Source organism: Erpetoichthys calabaricus, chromosome 6 (genome assembly GCF_900747795.2).
Source record: "Erpetoichthys calabaricus chromosome 6, fErpCal1.3, whole genome shotgun sequence".
NCBI lineage: Eukaryota > Metazoa > Chordata > Cladistia > Polypteriformes > Polypteridae > Erpetoichthys > Erpetoichthys calabaricus.
The window spans coordinates 43593169-43611261 of record NC_041399.2 but is presented as its reverse complement, the minus strand read 5'-3'; positions in this window follow the sequence as shown (position 1 = coordinate 43611261).

Sequence of the window (18093 nt, the reverse complement as noted above, 5' to 3'; positions counted from 1 at the left end):
GTGGGCATGGATTTTAACACGCCGAGACTCGCCTATTCAAGTACTCAACTTCGGGCACTGAGAACAAATGCCAGTGCCGGTGTGGTTCCATATTTACCCGAGGAGGTAAGAAGGCGATATCGTGGCAGCAGAGCCGGCACTAAGCTAAAAAAGAAGCGGCTTGCGAGAAAGTGGCGTTTCAAGCCTTCGGTGCCTTCTGTGATTCTGGGGAATGTAAACTCAATCTCAAATAAGATCGACGAACTGGCTGCGCTGGTGAAAAATGTAAGGACCTACAGAGAATGCAGTTTGTTGTGTTTCTGCGAAACGTGGCTAAATAACACCATCCCAGATGCCAACGTGGAGCTACCCGGGTTTAGCACAGTTAGAGCGGACAGAGATGCAAGTACCTGTGGTAAGCACAAAGGAGGAGGACTCGCTCTCTATGTTAATACACGGTGGTGTCACTCTGGACATGTTAACGTCAAAATCTCCACTTGCTGCAGGGATATCGAACTGTTGGCCGTAAGTTTACGTCCCTACTATTTGCCCAGAGAGTTTGGACACGTCATTGTTGTTATTGTATACATTCCTCCTCGGGCAGACGTGGAGTCAGCGAGTGACATCATCCATTCCGCTGTTGCTAAGTTACAAACGCAGCACCCTGAGGCGCTTGTGCTAATCGCTGGAGACTTTAACCATGTGACGCTGGACAAAACATTACCTGCATTCTCCCAGTATGTGGACTGTAACACCCGGGGAAATAAGACTATTGATTTACTGTATGCAAACGTTAAAGACGCATACAGCGCCACCCCGCTGCCTGCGCTTGGGAAAGGAGATCATAACCTGGTTCAGCTTCAGCCTCACTATAAACCAAAAGTTAGAGTCCTACCTGTAACCACACGATCATTCAGGAAGTGGACCCCGGAGGCTGAGAATACTCTGAGAGAACTTTTTGGAACTACAGACTGGGATATCCTGCAGGGATCTCATAATGAGAACATTGAGGAAGTTGTTGACTGCACTACTGACTACATCAACTTCTGTATGGACATTGTAGTTCCAGTAAGAACAGTACGCTGCTATGCTAACAACAAGCCATGGATTACAAGTGACATCAAGGGCTTTTTGAATCAGAAGAAAAGGGCTTTTAAAGACGGTGATCAGCATGAGCTCAAGCGCGTGCAGAAGGAACTCCGAGTCCAACTCAGGGCGGCGAAGGAGCAGTACAGGAGAAAGCTGGAGCAGAAGTTGCAGAATAACAGCATGAAGGAAGTGTGGGATGGGATGAAGATCATCACTGGCTGCAGCTCGAAGCGGGGTACCACCATTGAGAGAGACGTGAAGAGAGCAAACCAAATGAACAACTTTTTTAACAGGTTTGACCACCCTAACCCACTCTCACTCTCACCTCGGAGTACTGCACCCTCCACACATCCTTCTGCTGATACCAGCATAGGAAAAAACATCCCCACCCATAATAACAACAGCGCAAGTGAGCAGAGAGCTGAGGAGACTTCGTGCCAGCAAAGCAGCGGGTCCAGATGGAGTATCGCCACGACTGCTGAAGGTCTGTGCATCGGAGCTGGGGGGTCCTCTACAGCGCATCTTCAACCTGAGCCTGGAACAGGGGAGAGTCCCGAGGCTTTGGAAAACATCTTGTATCACCCCAGTCCCAAAGGTATCACGTCCTAGTGAGCTGAATGACTTTCGGCCTGTTGCTCTGACATCACATGTGATGAAGACCATGGAGAGGCTGCTGCTTCACCACCTTAGGCCACAGGTTCAACACGCCCTTGACCCTCTGCAGTTTGCATATCAGGAGAAGGTGGGAGCGGAAGATGCCATCATCTATATGCTACACCGATCCCTCTCTCACTTGGACAGAGGCAGTGGTGCTGTAAGAATTATGTTTCTAGACTTCTCTAGCGCCTTCAACACAATCCAACCTCTGCTCCTTAGGGACAAGCTGACAGAGATGGGATTAGATTCATACCTAGTGGCATGGATCGTGGACTATCTTAAAGACAGACCTCAGTATGTGCGTCTTGGGAACTGCACGTCTGACATTGTGGTCAGCAACACAGGAGCGCCACAAGGGACTGTACTTTATCCGGTCCTGTTCAGCCTATATACATCGGACTTCCAATACAACTCGGAGTCCTGCCATGTGCAAAAGTTCGCTGATGACACTGCTATCGTGGGCTGTATCAGGAATGGGCTGGAGGAGGAGTATAGGGACCTAATCAATGACTTTGTTAAATGGTCCGACTCAAACCACCTACACCTGAACACCAGCAAAACCAAGGAGCTGGTGGTGGATTTTAGGAGGCCCAGACCCCTCATAGACCCAGTGATCATCAAAGGTGACTGTGTGCAGATGGTGCAGACCTATAAATATCTGGGAGTGCAGCTGGATGATAAATTAGACTGGACTGCCAATACTGATGCGCTGTGCAAGAAAGGACAAAGCCGGTTATACTTCCTTAGAAGGCTGGCTTCCTTCAACATCTGCATTAAGATGCTGCAGATGTTCTATCAAACAGTTGTGGCGAGCGCCCTCTTCTACGCAGTGGTGTGCTGGGGAGGCAGCATTAAGAGGAAAGACGCCTCACGCCTGGACAAACTGGTGAGGAAGGCAGGCTCTATTGTTGGCATGGAGCTGGACAGTTTAACATCTGTGGCAGAGCAAAGGGCACTCAGCAGGCTCCTATCAATTATGGAGAATCCACTGCATCCACTAAATAATGTCATCTCCAGACAGAAGAGCAGCTTCAGCGACAGACTGCTGTCACTGTCCTGCTCCACAGACAGATTGAGGAGATCGTTCCTCCCCCAAACTATGCGACTCTTTAATTCCACCAGGGGGGGTAAACGTTAATATTTAACATTATACATAGTTATTGTCTGTTTTTTTTCACCTGTATTATTATCATTCTTTAATTTAATATTATTTATTGTATCAGTATGCTGCTGCTGAAGAATGTGAATTTCCCATTGGGATTAATAAAGTATCTATCTATCTATCTATCTATCTATCTATCTATCTATCTATCTATCTATCTATCTATCTATCTATCTATCTATCTATCTATCTATCTATCTATCTATCTATCTATCTATCTACCCATCACCTCCTCATCCCCTCTGTTCCCTTCACCAACATGTCCATTGAAATCCAATCACTACTTTCTGTCCCTTGGGTACACTGTTCATCACCTCATCCAACTAACTCCAGAAATCTTCTTTCTCATTCATTGAACACCTAACTTGAGGGGCATATAGATTGAGGAGATCGTTCCTCCCCCAAACTATGCGACTCTTTAATTCCACCAGGGGGGGTAAACGTTAATATTTAACATTATACATAGTTATTGTCTGTTTTTTCACCTGTATTATTATCATTCTTTAATATTATTTATTGTATCAGTATGCTGCTGCTGAAGAATGTGAATTTCCCATTGGGATTAATAAAGTATCTATCTATCTATCTATCTATCTATCTATCTATCTATCTATCTATCTATCTATCTATCTATCTATCTATCTATCTATCTATCTATCTATCTATCTATCTATCTATCTATCTATCTATCTATCTATCTATCTATCTATCTATCTATCTATCTATCTATCTATCTATATGCACTGACAACATTCATCACCACACCTTCAGTTTCCAGCTTCATAATCATTACTCTGTCTGACACTCTTTTCACCTCCAAAACACTCTTGACATACTGTTCCTTCAGGATAACCCCTACTCCATTTCTCCTCCTTTCCACCATGGTAGAACAATTTGAGCCTGCCTCTGATACACCTGGCCTTACTCCCCTTCCATTTAGTTTCCTGCACACACAATATATCAGCCTTCCTTCCTTCCTCTCTCCCTTTACCAGTCATAGGCTACTGCCAACATTCAAAGTTCCTACCTTCAGTTCAACTCTCTTTGAATTCCTCCTCTCCCCCTGTCTCTGGACACTCCTTCCCCCTCTTCTTCTAATTCTTTGTCCAACAGTAGCCCAATTTCCACCAGCATACTATTTGCTAACAGTACTGGCGGTGGCCGTTGTTAACCGGTATGGAAATCTGTATTGTTGTTAACAATCTGATCTGGTAAAATTTTACACGAGATGCACTTCCTGACGTAACCCTCACCATTTATCCAGGCTTGGGACTGGCACAAAGAGACACATTGGTTTGTGCATCCCCTGTGGCAGGGTTGGAAACTTAAATTTGATAAAGACGTGAAAAAAAGCTATGAGTGCTGCCTTGTAGACAATGTCAAAATATTAACTGCTGCCTGCCTTTCAGATGTTTTGGACCATTACAAGAAAAGTATGGAGTGAAGGAAGGTAATTTTGCAAAGTAAAAGACTTTCTTCAAGATAATGTTCAAAATGTGAGAATGTGGTAAAGTTTCAAAGCTTTCTTAATTATTTCCAAAACAGTTTTATCACCCTTGAACTGTAATATGAGTGAACATCACCAAGGTCTTCTTATACTTGCTAAAAGATACAAAATATTAAGACCTTAGTGTTAGAGTTGAAATTGAAAAAAGCTGAACATTTTGAAATTGGTAAAATGTGTTCTAGATGGAAGACTCCATACCTGATTACAATTAACAACTGTCTGTCTAACGTTTGTAATTTAATCATTTTGGAGCTGTCTGCTCCACATCTTAATGGAGTATCTAGTATCTTAGGATTCTACTGCTATCAAACATAAATCTTTTATGAGCAGAGACTAGTGATGCAGTAACTCCCTTGGTTGAGTATAGTGGTGAGGCCAGTCTGCACTTCTGCAGTTCCTAGAGGTATACTGGTAAGGTGCTGGACATGGGATAGGGTGGAGGAGCCAGAGAGAGGCACCATTTGAATTTAATTCACATATTGATTACTTCTTGTTCTGTCATATTGCTTTCCTTTAAATTTTATTAAGAGAATATTAATCATAAAAAAATGTAGCAATATGTTTACTCGGGAAGCATGGCTGCACAGAGGAAACCTACACATTCTAAATCAACCATTACTGAAAATGGTAGAGAAAAGCCAAGCAAAATGACACCTTTTATTGGCTAACTAAAAAGATTACAATATGCAAGCTTTCGAGGCAACTCAGGCCCCTTCTTTAGGCAAGATGTAATAAACTACTGAATGTACTACTGAAAATGGTAGAAACAGATTCAGTAAAAGCAGAATTTGATCAATATTGAAAGAAGAGAAAGATGAGAAGAATGCAGTAGTGTTCAACATTCCCTCAAATGCTAAGCTATCCTGAAAAGTGCCAAGTGTTGCTAATCAACGCATCAAAACAGGAGCATTCCGTGGGTGTGCTACTCTTCTTTGCATCAAACTATCTATGCCTGAAAAATTCTACCAGTCTCTCATGATGTGTCGCACAACTGCATTTCTCTTCAGCTCCTAAATAAACAGCAGCTGTTTAGATGAGACCTGAACTGGTATCTTACCCAGCCGGCATGTACAAACAGATCTTAAGAAGCAAACAAAGAAATCTCATGAGGTATCTCGAGTATCTGTCTGATAATGATTTAATCTTGTTGTTCCTGGTAACAATGTAAATATGCTATCCAGCATCAGAATGCATTTTTTGTAAAAGTAGATCAGTCTTTTGCTGTATTCATGAGCTGTTGGACTATTGGGAGCTTCAGCTTGTGATGCTTTATCTTCTCACACCAGTGTGTTAACATGGGTTTCTGGTCAGACTATTTGGAGAAACGTGAGGTCGCTTTTGATTTGTTGCTAGGTCTGCAAAAAAAAAAAAGCAATTAAAGGTAAACAACATATTTTCTGAAAATAATGAGTAAAACAAATGTGTTAAATGTGTTTCATTTCACTCCAAAGATAATTCAACCAAAAAATGTTAATTCTGGCTGACCAGTTATATTTTTTTATTTTATGTAATTGACTAAGGTGAAAGGTCAGCATTACATCACAACTCAGAGAATTTGGGTAGCTTTGTTTCCTCAGAATTGTCCAACTTGTAGCTCAGAGTTCATAGAGTGTTCACATTTAATTTCCAACTTAGAAACTTGTATTTACCATATATCTGATAGCACATAAATTTAGCATAATTCTGTCTTGAAACTGAATTCTTCTGACTCTAAACTTAATGAACCAAACTTGTACTCATCTTTTTCAGCATCTATGTAAGTTCATTTTATGCAGATGATACTCAACTCTACTACAATGTTAAAAGTGGAACTTCATCAGAGCTTTCTCAGCTCACAACTTTCCTCAGTGAAATTAAAACCTGGATGGAGCAGAACTCTTTAAAATTAAATTACAACAAAACTGATCTCCTGCATATTGGGACTAAAGTGCAACTTAATAAAATGAGCTCCTTCCCAGTCAGTCTTGGCGGTGATCTCATCAGACCTGCCTCTACTGTAAAGAATCTTGGTGTCATTTTTGATTCCTCCCTCTCTTATTCCGCCCACATAAATCACATTAAGAAACTTTCTTACTTTCACCTCCGTAACATATCCCGTGTTCGCTCCTTCCTCTCCTTCTCTAATGCTGAGAAACTTGTCCATGCTTTTATCACATTCTGCATCGATTATTGTAATTCCCTACTGGCAGGTGCCCCTTCTAATCTTATATCATAGCTCCAGCTTATTTAAAACTCAGCTGCAAGAGTCCTTACTCGAACCAGCAGCAGCGAGCACATCACACCCATCCTGCTCCATCTTCACTGGCTCCCTGTGTCTTACAGAATCGAATATAAAATCCTACTAATAACCTACAAAGCCTTAAATAACCTCGCGCCACACTACATCAGTGACCTTCTCCATCACTATGTGCCTGCCCGCCTACTAAGGTCCTCTGATTCTGGCAATCTTGTTGTGCCCCTCACTAATCTACACTCCATGGGTGACAGGGCCTTCAGCTGTATAGCGCCCAGACTCTGGAATGACCTACCAAAATTAATCAGGTCAGCTGACTCCATGAATTCTTTTCAAAAACAACTCAAAACTCATCTGTTCAGGAAGGCTTTTAGCTCTACTTGACTTTATTACCTTTCTCTCAGTTTACCTCTATGTGAAGATGCTCATGTAACCTGTATGTGTATGTGTGTGTGTGCGAGACCATCAATTATGTTGTCTGTTAGGCTTTTTCTCTGAATTCACTGTCGTAATGTTCTTTATTTATTTATCTGGTTTGTACAACACTATATACTGTATACCCTGCCGTTCTTTCTTATATTCTGTAAGTGCCTTGAGCATGGGAAAGGCGCTATATAAATAAAATGTATTATTATTATTATTATTATTATTATTATTATTATTGCTCTCAGTTTCCCAGCCCCAGGCTCATTAAGGCCTTTTAGAAAGTGGCCATGTTTACCCTGCTGAGATGTTACTTTCTAAAGTTAACAATAAAGCAAAAATGTAAGCTGCTACCCAAACACACACCTTGCACCCATACTGTTTTAAATGATGGAGTACAATAAATTTAAGTCTATGAAACTAATGTATAGATATTGGCATTCTCTAATTTTTCTTAAAAAAACAAATAAAAAAGTTACATAGTACAGATACTCCCCAGAAAGTGTGTCTGAGTGTCCATAACTTATTTGCAAATGGAAGTCAATAGGACGGGTAGAGGAACCCTCCAACATGGAATATCAGACAGTGTGTATGAAAACTCCAAGAGTTATAATAATTGGACAGATATCTCCAGGACACCCTTCCAAATTAAGAGTCCCCTTTGAGTTTACTTCTAGGGCCAGGAAAGTAGTTAAGGAGGCATATGTCCAGCATCTAGTAATTGCCATGAGTATCCTATTCATGTCTAGGTCAGTCCTTCTTCCACCTATGTGTTGAGACATTGTCTTTTAGTGTGAATACAACAAAAAAAAATTCTGTGGCTCTGATTTATCTGGGTTCAATCAAACAGTTCAATACATGGAAATGGTTGCTTTGTAACTAGAAAATCAGGATCCCATCCAGTGCTGGATCACACCTTGCATTCTTACTTTGCTAAGTGTACTGAAGAACTCTGTAAAGAAAAAAAAAATGGATCTGGAAAACAAATTGATGGTCTGTTTGTTTTAAAAAGGTTTTGGGCAGAATTTTCCTATTCTTGACCTGATAGGCTGCAGTGCATCCAAGTTTTTTGGTCCAACCAATTTGTAAATTACAAGCTTCTTACTGCTTTTAATTTTATTCAGTTATTCATTATGAACTTGGCTCAGTGTTAGTGTTTGTGCATGTGTGTGTCCAGCAATAGACCAGGCACACTCACGTATTGTACACTCAATGGTGTCCCATTCAGGATTGGTTCTTGCTTTATGCTATTTGGTCTTAGGATAACCTACAGCACAATCCTAGACTAAAGTAGAAAGGTTCAGGAGATACAGTACATGACAGACTGATATTTCTAAAGTGTAATGGTTAATAAAAAACACTTGGAGGGAAGTGTCTATTCATTTATCTTTTAGCAAATTCTTATGAAGTGCATCTTTTTTAACAGGAGGGATGGCATGTGGAGTAAGTTGAGGAGGTGATCACCTCAGGCTACACTTTGGTCAGGTTAGCATTCTCAAGCAATAGCATTTTCTTTTTATACTACAAAATGAAAATACGAAATAGTACTACCTTTAAAAATTATAAGAAGTATTTTTAATTGAAAAGCTTAAAAAATCTGCAAACTGCCATTTCATGGCTTTGCTGCATTTTGAGCTTCTGATTATCAAAATGGTGCATGTGAATTTTTAAGCTACATGTCATTAATTTTCTTGATTTTTCACATATCATATTGTATATATTGTAAGAGGAAACAAACTATGTCAGGAAACAAAAGGATTAGGGTACTAGCTGGTAATCGCCATTTAATAATGGGAGATGAACAGGGAAAAGATGGCATGCATCCACTTAAACAAAAATATTGCTGAGGGATAGTCCCGTCCTCCTCAAACTCTGGTACTTGACTAACCATCTTCATCCAGTGACTCCAAGATTTTTATATTGCCATCCCAGAAGGGAAGGGCTTTGCAGCAAAAGTAGAAGTTGGGTCATTTGTCCTCCAGTCAGTGAGCTTATGAACTGCAGATATAAAATGAGATGCAGTCACTGACAGCGCACTCTCTCTGCTTGGGGTGGTATTGTCTACTTCAGGGGTGAGCAATGCTTGTCCTGGAGGGCCGCAGTAGCTGCAGGTTTTTCTTCCAATTCAGTTTCTTACTGAGAAGTCAATTATTTGTGATGAAGCACTTATTGCTTAAATGCTTCATTTTGGTTATGTCACTTGTTACGGTTCCCCTCTCTTAGTCTTAAAAAGCTTCATCAACTGTTTTTAATTGACCTTTTTAGCAATAAGATGCAAATGACAAAGGAACAAGCAGTTCCCCCTCTAACTTGTTTCCATTTACACCTTTATGAATTTATCATGAACTGGTTCAATAAATTCATTAATTTAATTTTTGTTTCTGCTGCTGTATGCATCTAATTTTCCCATTTGGTATTAATAAAGTTGATCTAATCTAATAAAATGTTTAAAAGTAAACTGAAGAGAAAAAAGTGAAGGATTGATTCATATCATTTGGATGATATCCTTGGAAAGGAAAAAATCTACATTTAAGAATAATCTGACACTGCAGAATTAAAACCCTAACAAAACCTGAAATTAAATACGATCTGTTGTTGGCAAGGACTGGTTCCTAATTAAGAAACTGCATTGGAACAAAGTATAGCAGGACTGACATTGCTCACTCCTGGTCTACCTTATCGGTGCCCTGAAAATGTCCTGTAAGTGAGTGTAACTGACAGTATATTGATATTTATATTGTTTCAGCAAGTATTTAGAAAAGTGTACAGGATGAATAAAACAGCCAAGGTTTCTTTTTCTTTCAGTTTCAGAATCGTAAAACTCAATATGATATTGTGGAGGGAATGAACAGCACAGAAATATTTAATTATTCATTAATTTTGAGAACATGCTTATTCTGAAACAGAATTGAGAGAAATCAGAGCTGGAGCTATCAGGATGCAAAACGGGAAAAAATACTGAATGAGATGTTAAGTCATCATAAGGCACATTCAATCACTCAGACACCCTCAGTCCAATTAACTTAACATACATTAATGTGCGAAAATCTGGTGATCCTGAGAAAAACTCAGAGAAATAGAAAAAATGTGTAAAACACACTCACGCCTTGACCAGGCTGAAGTTTGGAGCTGGGAGCCACCAGAGCTACCCACTTTGATTCTGTGCCAGGCCAATTTCTGTCTTAACGGGGTTTATTTAAACATCTAGTCCAACCTGATGAAATGACTAAATACACATTTTGTTCGCTAGGAGTGTTACTAGTTACTAGTTTAAAGGTTATATCGATGAGCATCGTAGTGGGGGGAAAAAAGGGTAATGATTACCCAGGGCCCAAGGGGGGGAGGGCCTCAAAGCCTGGAATGAAAAGTTTGTTTTCTAGAGGAAAGGGCCCACGGAGACTGCTTATGTATTGGGTCCAGAGTTCTGTGCTACACCCCAGGTTATAGGTACTTTATTTGAACCATGAATCCTGCAACTGTAATGTCATTGTGCTATCCCAAAATCAAATCCTGGCTTTTCTAATTGTAAAAGTGCTGAACCTTATTTAATAAATTAAATAATTAATCAGATCTTGCCTTTCCAAGCATACTGTAAATTGTTCAAAGGCCAGTGTCCCTCACTCAGTGTCATCTTCCCCTAAACCGGTCCTTGTTCACTTACTGCACTGTGCTTTTGGCTTCACTATACAGGATGGACAGTGTAGACCTGGGAGTTTCTGCAGCCAGGTCAGAATGCAGTTCGTGTAAGGGAAGTGGTGACTGTTTGGTTTGGGGTAGATGACCTGCGTATCCTGCTTTTCCTTCTTTCTGTGAGAAAAATCTAGTAGACTGTCTTAGATCTCTTTCCTCCTGTATGATGTTAGCGTGCTTTTAGATTTAGAAAAGAGACTCGGTTCTCAGACACCTTTTCTGCAATTAGTAATGGCATCTTGTTAGAGCAACATAATAAACCTATGCTGACTATGCACACTTTATTTGCATCCTCAGATAAAGACCTCATAGCCTTTCTATTCCTGACACCATTTCCTTTGGAGTTTACTGATAGAATGAATGCATTTCATTGTTTTATATTTGGAACAGACATGAATGTTACTGTCTTATTGATTCACTATCATGGGTTCCATTCCTTCACCAGGTCATTATTACAGGGTTTTGACTTGTGTGTGACATACAGTCCTTGCTGCTGTTTATCTATCTATCTATCTATCTATCTATCTATCTATCTATCTATCTATCTATCTATCTATCTATCTATCTATCTATCTATCTATCTATCTATCTATCTATCTATCTATCTATCTATCAGCTTTCACATTACCAACTCTTCTGAACTCCCTACAGAAGTCGATCCTAAAAATTCAATGAACTGTTTTAAACATTTAACTCATCACTTGACATGCATTTGCTCAAGTTCATATTTCAGGTCTGCTTTTCAAGTACTGAATTGTTTTATAATGGGCTCTTTTGTACTGAAGCTCACACTGTTGTCGTGCCTATTGGTTTGTTCTTATTTAATTTTTTGTCTTGAACCTAGGAAGTTTTCAAGATTTTTAGCTGGTCGTCTGCCTTGTTTAATATCCTTTTTATTTTGTGCCTTATGCTGGAAAGCATTTTATAATACTAAGTTTGATGGGTAAGTTGCATTCTGGGAAAAGCTGCCTTTTCACCGCTCCAAGAATTTGGGTTTGAGTTCCTGCCTTGTGACTTCATGTCTTGAGTTTGTATGTTTTCCCTCTGTGCGTCTGTGTGTGTTTTCTTACACATCTCATAGACATGCATAAGAGGTTAACAAGTTGCTGTATACAAGTCTGATACGAGTGAGCGTTGGCGTTGGTGTGTGCCTTGAGATGAAAAAGCACCACATGCAGCACCACAGTACATGGATGGATGTAATGTTAGGGAGCTAGAACACTGTGGACTGATATTCAGAGTTATATCCTGCATTGCAGTTATGTTGCCAGCATAATTTCCTGCCTCTGCAATTCTGCACTGAATGGCCGATTGATATATAAATAAGAACTACAATGTGCAGCCCTCCACATAGAGACAACAAATATATAAATATGCATTGTGAAATCTGTTTGATCCAGTTAAGGGCTGATGGAGCCAAAGCCTATCTCAACAGCACTGATGCAAAGAAGGAGCCAAGGCTTGGTGGGTGCCAGTCCATCACGGGACACACTCTTTCACACACAGGTGCACAGACCATACAGGGTAATTGTCCAAACTCCACACATATAGTATAGTGACCAGGCTAACTAGACAACAAACACACACATTCAAAAACTTAATAATATTGGAACATCAGATTGAGTTTCAGCATGATTCTGGAGAGAGATTTTGTAATGCAGACTTTAGGATTACTAATTGCATTTCATTACGTGTCTGCACTCTGGTACCTAGGCTCTGTATTTCATAACTTGGTTCAAGTGAGCGATGTGTTGCCTTTGATGGCTCAATCACTTACTACATCTCTCTGTCTCCCTCCCTCTCCCTCTGTGTGTAACACACTTCAAGCTATTTTTTTTTTTTTTTCTCCCATTGATATAGATCTTATCCATGCAGCACAGACATCCCAAAACAATTGCGCTTACAGCTCATGCGAGTGGTCCCATCACTCTTCTTCAGAAGAAAGTGAACTGGACGCTATTTCCTGTCGAGCGCTACCGCTGGTTTACTAAACTTCAACAAAACACAATCTTTCAGACTTGACTGGCCGTCTTGTTTCTCACACTACAAGTCAGTCTCCAAGGACCACTCCGGCTGGCCTGAAAGAGGCACCACGCCTGTCAGGATGTACCACCCTGGGTGGGTTGGGATTTCTTCATTTGTACTCCAAGGTTAGGAACCTTTACCCACTGCTCTTCTAAATGCCAGCACACTTGCCCTTTTCTAAGTCTAATTTAGGTATAGTTTATACAGTTATTAATCAGAAAGGTTCAAGAGTAGATTAGAAGTTTTCTGTTCTGGCTTCCTGGAATATGGTGCAACAGACTTTTGTCAGGCTTTTGTTAGGTTGCTACTTGATGGACTGTGTTTATTTTTGTACTTAAAATGAAAAACAAAGCATAAACATCACAATGAACATTTTACATGACCTAATAATGTGCAGCAGTATGACAAACTGTTGTTTTTTCAGTATCCTGCTGTGTCACTTGGTGTCACTATTACTTATTCAAGTTATGGCTCCTGTCAATGAAAAGAGACACCAGAATGTTCTACAACTTTTGGGTTCAGCGGCTACTGACAGCACACTCTTCCATCTTCTTCTTTTACCTCAGTTGTAAACTTTACCTGGCACCTTGTTCAGAACCAGTTCCTTGAATAGTTGCAGGAAACCATAATTCTCAGAAGATACGCCTACCTGGAATCACATGCATGCTCTACACAGAAACTATCTATCTATCTATCTATCTATCTATCTATCTATCTATCTATCTATCTATCTATCTATCTATCTATCTATCTATCTATCTATCTATCTATCTATCTATCTATCTATCTATCTATCTATCTATCTATCTATCTATCTATCTATCTATCCAACAGACAGTGTGGTGTAGTGTTTAAGGCTTTAACCCTGAGGTTGTGAGTTTAAATCCCACTACTGACACTGTGTGACCATTGGCAAGTCACTTGACCTGCCTGTCCTCCAACTGCAAAAACAAAAAGAACTGTCACCAATTGTATCATAAATGTTCTAAGTCACCTTGGATAAAGGCATCAGAAAAATAAGTAAGAGTATCTATCTATCTAAAATGCTAACCACGGCACCACTTCCCTGTGCCATCCATCAAATGACCTAATTTGCTGTGTTATGTCTGTGTGATAACATCTTCATGTTAGCCATATGTCACATGAAAGGTGTCACTGAAGCATAACAATAAAAAATTTTTATAAAAATAGTAAGAGGAAAGTTTCAAAGCTATAATAATGGTAACAAACAAATATCTTATTGTATCTGAGAATTACGGTCAATGAAAATAAGTCCAGCCATCCTGGCCAATCATCCTAGAAGTGCAAAGCTTAGATAAGGAGCAGATGAAATTGTAGAAAAAGAGAAAGAGTGTCGATTGCAAAATGCTCCAAGAATCAGGCTAGTTTCCAGACACAGCATACCAGTCAAACACGTAAGGAACCTGCTGAAGTAAAGATTTAACTATGAACAATGAAAAATTCTGGGTCCACATCAACAATCTTCTTCAAGTTAGAAACCCATGAAACATCTTTTATTGTTTTTGGTTTAGGCTTGCTATTTCTTGAGAAGTGTACTACTAGAATATTTCTACTAACTATATATATAAGCACTTTGCTTTAAATAATGCATTGCTGTTTTCTTTTATACAATCCCCACTACACAATCTATTGGGTAGAAATAAAAAGCAGATATCTTCAAAGTTTGTTTCTGTTTCGAATTACTGTGTAAATACTTACCTCCCAAAACAAATAGCAGCTGTAGTGACACACCTGTGGGGCTGGTGATCACACATTTTTTGACAGATAGGGTATATGATGTCCAATCACTGATATCTCATGGTCATAGATGCAACAATTAAACTAACCAAATGAGTTGGAACAGTTAGGATAGGTTAGCTTGTTTTAGTATATAGTACTTTATTTGTACTTAAATTTCCTTTGGAATGAATAACATATCTATCTATCTATCTATCTATCTATCTATCTATCTATCTATCTATCTATCTATCTATCTATCTATCTATCTATCTATCTATCTATCTATCTATCTATCTATCTATCTATCTATTCTGCCATAGATAATCCTCATTTTCAATAATCTAATTGTTAATCAAACCAAGTTCATACAGGGTCTATCTCAGAAAGATCCAATACAAGAGAGAAACCATCCATGATTTTCTGTCAGCTGTAATATATACCCCCTCCTCGAGCCGCCACCTTATCGTGGTGGAGGGGATTGTGTGTCCCAATGATCCTAGGAGCTCTGCTGTTGAAGGCTTTATGTCCATGGTAGGGTCACCCAAGGCAAACTGGTCCTAGGTGAAGGACGTGACAAAGAGAAGTTCAGAAAAACTCCTATGATGCATACAAACCTTGGATGGCGTTTTCCCTCGCCTGTCAATGGGTCCCTCCTCTGGAGCCAGGCCTGGAGGTCGGGCTCGATGACAAGTGCCTGGTGGCCAGACCTGCACCCATAGGGCTCAGCCGGGCACAGCCCGAAGAGGCAACGTGGGTTCCCCTGCCCATGGGCTCACCACCTGTAGGAGGGGCCAAGGAGGTTGGGTGCAGTGTGAGTTGGGTGGTGGCCAAAGGCAGGGACCTTGATGGTCCAATCCTCGGCTACAGAAGCTGGCTCTCAGGACATGGAATGTCACCTCTCTGAAGGGGAAGGAGCCTGAGCTAGTGCGCAAGGTTGAGAGGTTCTGGCTAGATATAGTCGGGCTCACCTCTACGTACAGCGTGGACTCTGGAACCAGTCTCCTTGAGAGGGGCTGGACTCTCTCCCACTCTGGAGTTGCCCTTGGTGAGAGGCACCGAACGGGTGTGGGCATACTTATTGCCCCCTGACTTGGAGCCTGTTCATTGGGGTTTACCCCTGTAGATGAAAGGGTAGCCTCCCTCCGCCTTCGGGTGGGGGATGGGTCCTAACTGTTGTTTGCACATTTGCGCAGAACAGCAGTTTGGAGTACCCACACTTTTTGGAGTCCCTGGAGGGGGTGCTAGAGGGCATACGTTCTCGGGACTCCCTCGTACTGCTGGGAGACTTCAATGCTCACGTAGGCAATGACAGTGAGACCTGGAAGGGCATGATTGGGAGGAATGCCCCCTCTGATCTGAACCTGAGTGGTGTTTTGTTATTGGACTTCTGTGCTCGTCACGGATTGTCCATAACGAACACCATGTTCAGGCATAGGGGTGTCCATATGTGCACCTGGCAACAGGACACCCTAGGCCTCAGTTCGATGATCGACTTTGTGGTCATGTCATCGGACTTACGGCCACATGTCCTGGACACTCGGGTGAAGAGAGGGGCAGAGCTGTCAACTGATCACTACCTGGTGGTGAGTTGGCTTCGATGGCTGGGGAGGATGCCGGTCCGGCCTGGTAGGCCCAAACATATTGTGAGGGTCTGCTGGGAACGTCTGGCAGAGTCCCCTGTCAGAAGTAGCTTCAACTCCCACCTCTTTGACCATGTCCCGAGGGAGGTGGGGAACATTGAGCCTAAATGGGCTATGTTCCATGCCTCAATTGTTGAGGCGGCTGAACGGAGCTGTGGCCGTAAGGTGGTCGGTGCCTGTCGTGGCGGCAATCCCCAAACCCGTTGGTGGACTCTGGCAGTGAGGGATGCTGTCAAGATGAAGAAGGAGTCCTACAGGACCCTTTTGTCCTATGGGACTCCAGAGGCGGCTAACAGGTACCGGCAGGCCAAGTGGAATGTGACTTCGGTGGTTGCTGAGGCAAAAACTCGGGCACGGGAGGAGTTTGGTGAGGTCATGGAGAATGACTTCTGGACGGCTTCGAGGAGATTCTGGTCCACCATCCGGCGTCTCAGGAGGGGGAAGCAGTGCAGTGTCAGCACTGTATATGGTGGGGATGGTGCGCTGCTGACCTCGACTCGGGACGTTGTGGGTCGGTGAGGGGAGTACTTCGAAGACCTCCTCAATCCCACTAACATGCCTTCCAATGAGGAAGCAGAGCCTGGAGACTCGGAGGTGGGCTCTCTGTTTCTCTGGGACTGAGGTCACCGAGGTGGTCAAAAAACTCCTTGGTGGCAGGGCCCCGGGGGTGGATGAGAGCCCAGGAGATCGACAGGTGGATCGGTGCGGCATCCGCAGTGATGCGGGCTCTGCATCAATCTGTCGTGGTGAAAAAGGAGCTGAGCTGAAAGGCAAAGCTCTCAATTTACCAGTAGATCTATGTTCCTACCCTCACCTATGGTCATGAGCTATGGGTAGTGACCGAAATAACGAGATCGCGAATACAAGTGGCTGAAATGAGTTTCCTCTGCAGGGTGTCTGGGCTCTCCCTTAAAGATAGGGTGAGAAGCTCAGTCATCCGGGAAGGGCTCAGAGTAGAGCCACTGCTCCTCCGCATCGAGAGGAGTCAGATGAGGTGGCTCGGGCATCTGCTCAGGATGCCTCCTGGACGCCTCCCTGGTGAGGTGTTCCGGGCACGTCCAACCAGGAGGAGGCCCCAGGGAAGACCCAGGAAATGCTGGAGGGACTATGTCTCTCAGCTGGCCTGGGAATGCCTCGGAATTTCCCCGGAAGAGCTAAAAGAAGTGGCTGGGGAGAGGGAAGTCTGGGCATCTCTGCTCAAGCTGCTGCCCCCACGACCCAATCTCGGATAAGTGGAAGAGAATGGATGGATGGATGGAATTTATAAGGATTCAGGGCATAAGGGTACATAAAAGACAAAAAGAGAACTGTTACCTCACTCCTAAACATAATTCTTTTAAAGGTTTGATTTTTTTCTAAATTCAAAATGATGTTTGGATTGTATCACCAACTAACATAAAAGGAGAAAGAGCTTCTTCTTCTCCTCATATTTTCTCTCCCAATATTGTAACTTTATTGCTATTATATTGTTTGGAATTGAGTAGCCAATTGCATATCAATTGGCCAAATCTCAAAACTCAAAAAAATTCTGTTCCAAAGGTTAAAGAGCAGTGATAAAATAACTGATTTGCATGAAATTAAATTCACAGGAAAGCTTAATATTTACTTTACGAAACCAAATACTGAAATATATTATCAGTGCCTTTACTGGCACATACATAATTGGGTTAAGATGTATACGTTATAGAGTGTGCATATGCTTCCTGGTATGTGTATCTTCTGAGAATTATGGTTTCCTGCAACCATTCAAGGAACTAGCCCCAAACAAGGTGCCAGGTGAAGTTCACAACTGAACTCAAATAAGAAGGTGAAAGAGTGTGATGTCAGTAACCACTGAATAAAAAAGTTCCTGATGTCTCAGTTCATTGACAGGAGCCATAACTTGAATAAGTAACAGTGGCACCAATATGAAGCTACAGCGAAGAAGACAAGTAAACAGAGAAGTGTA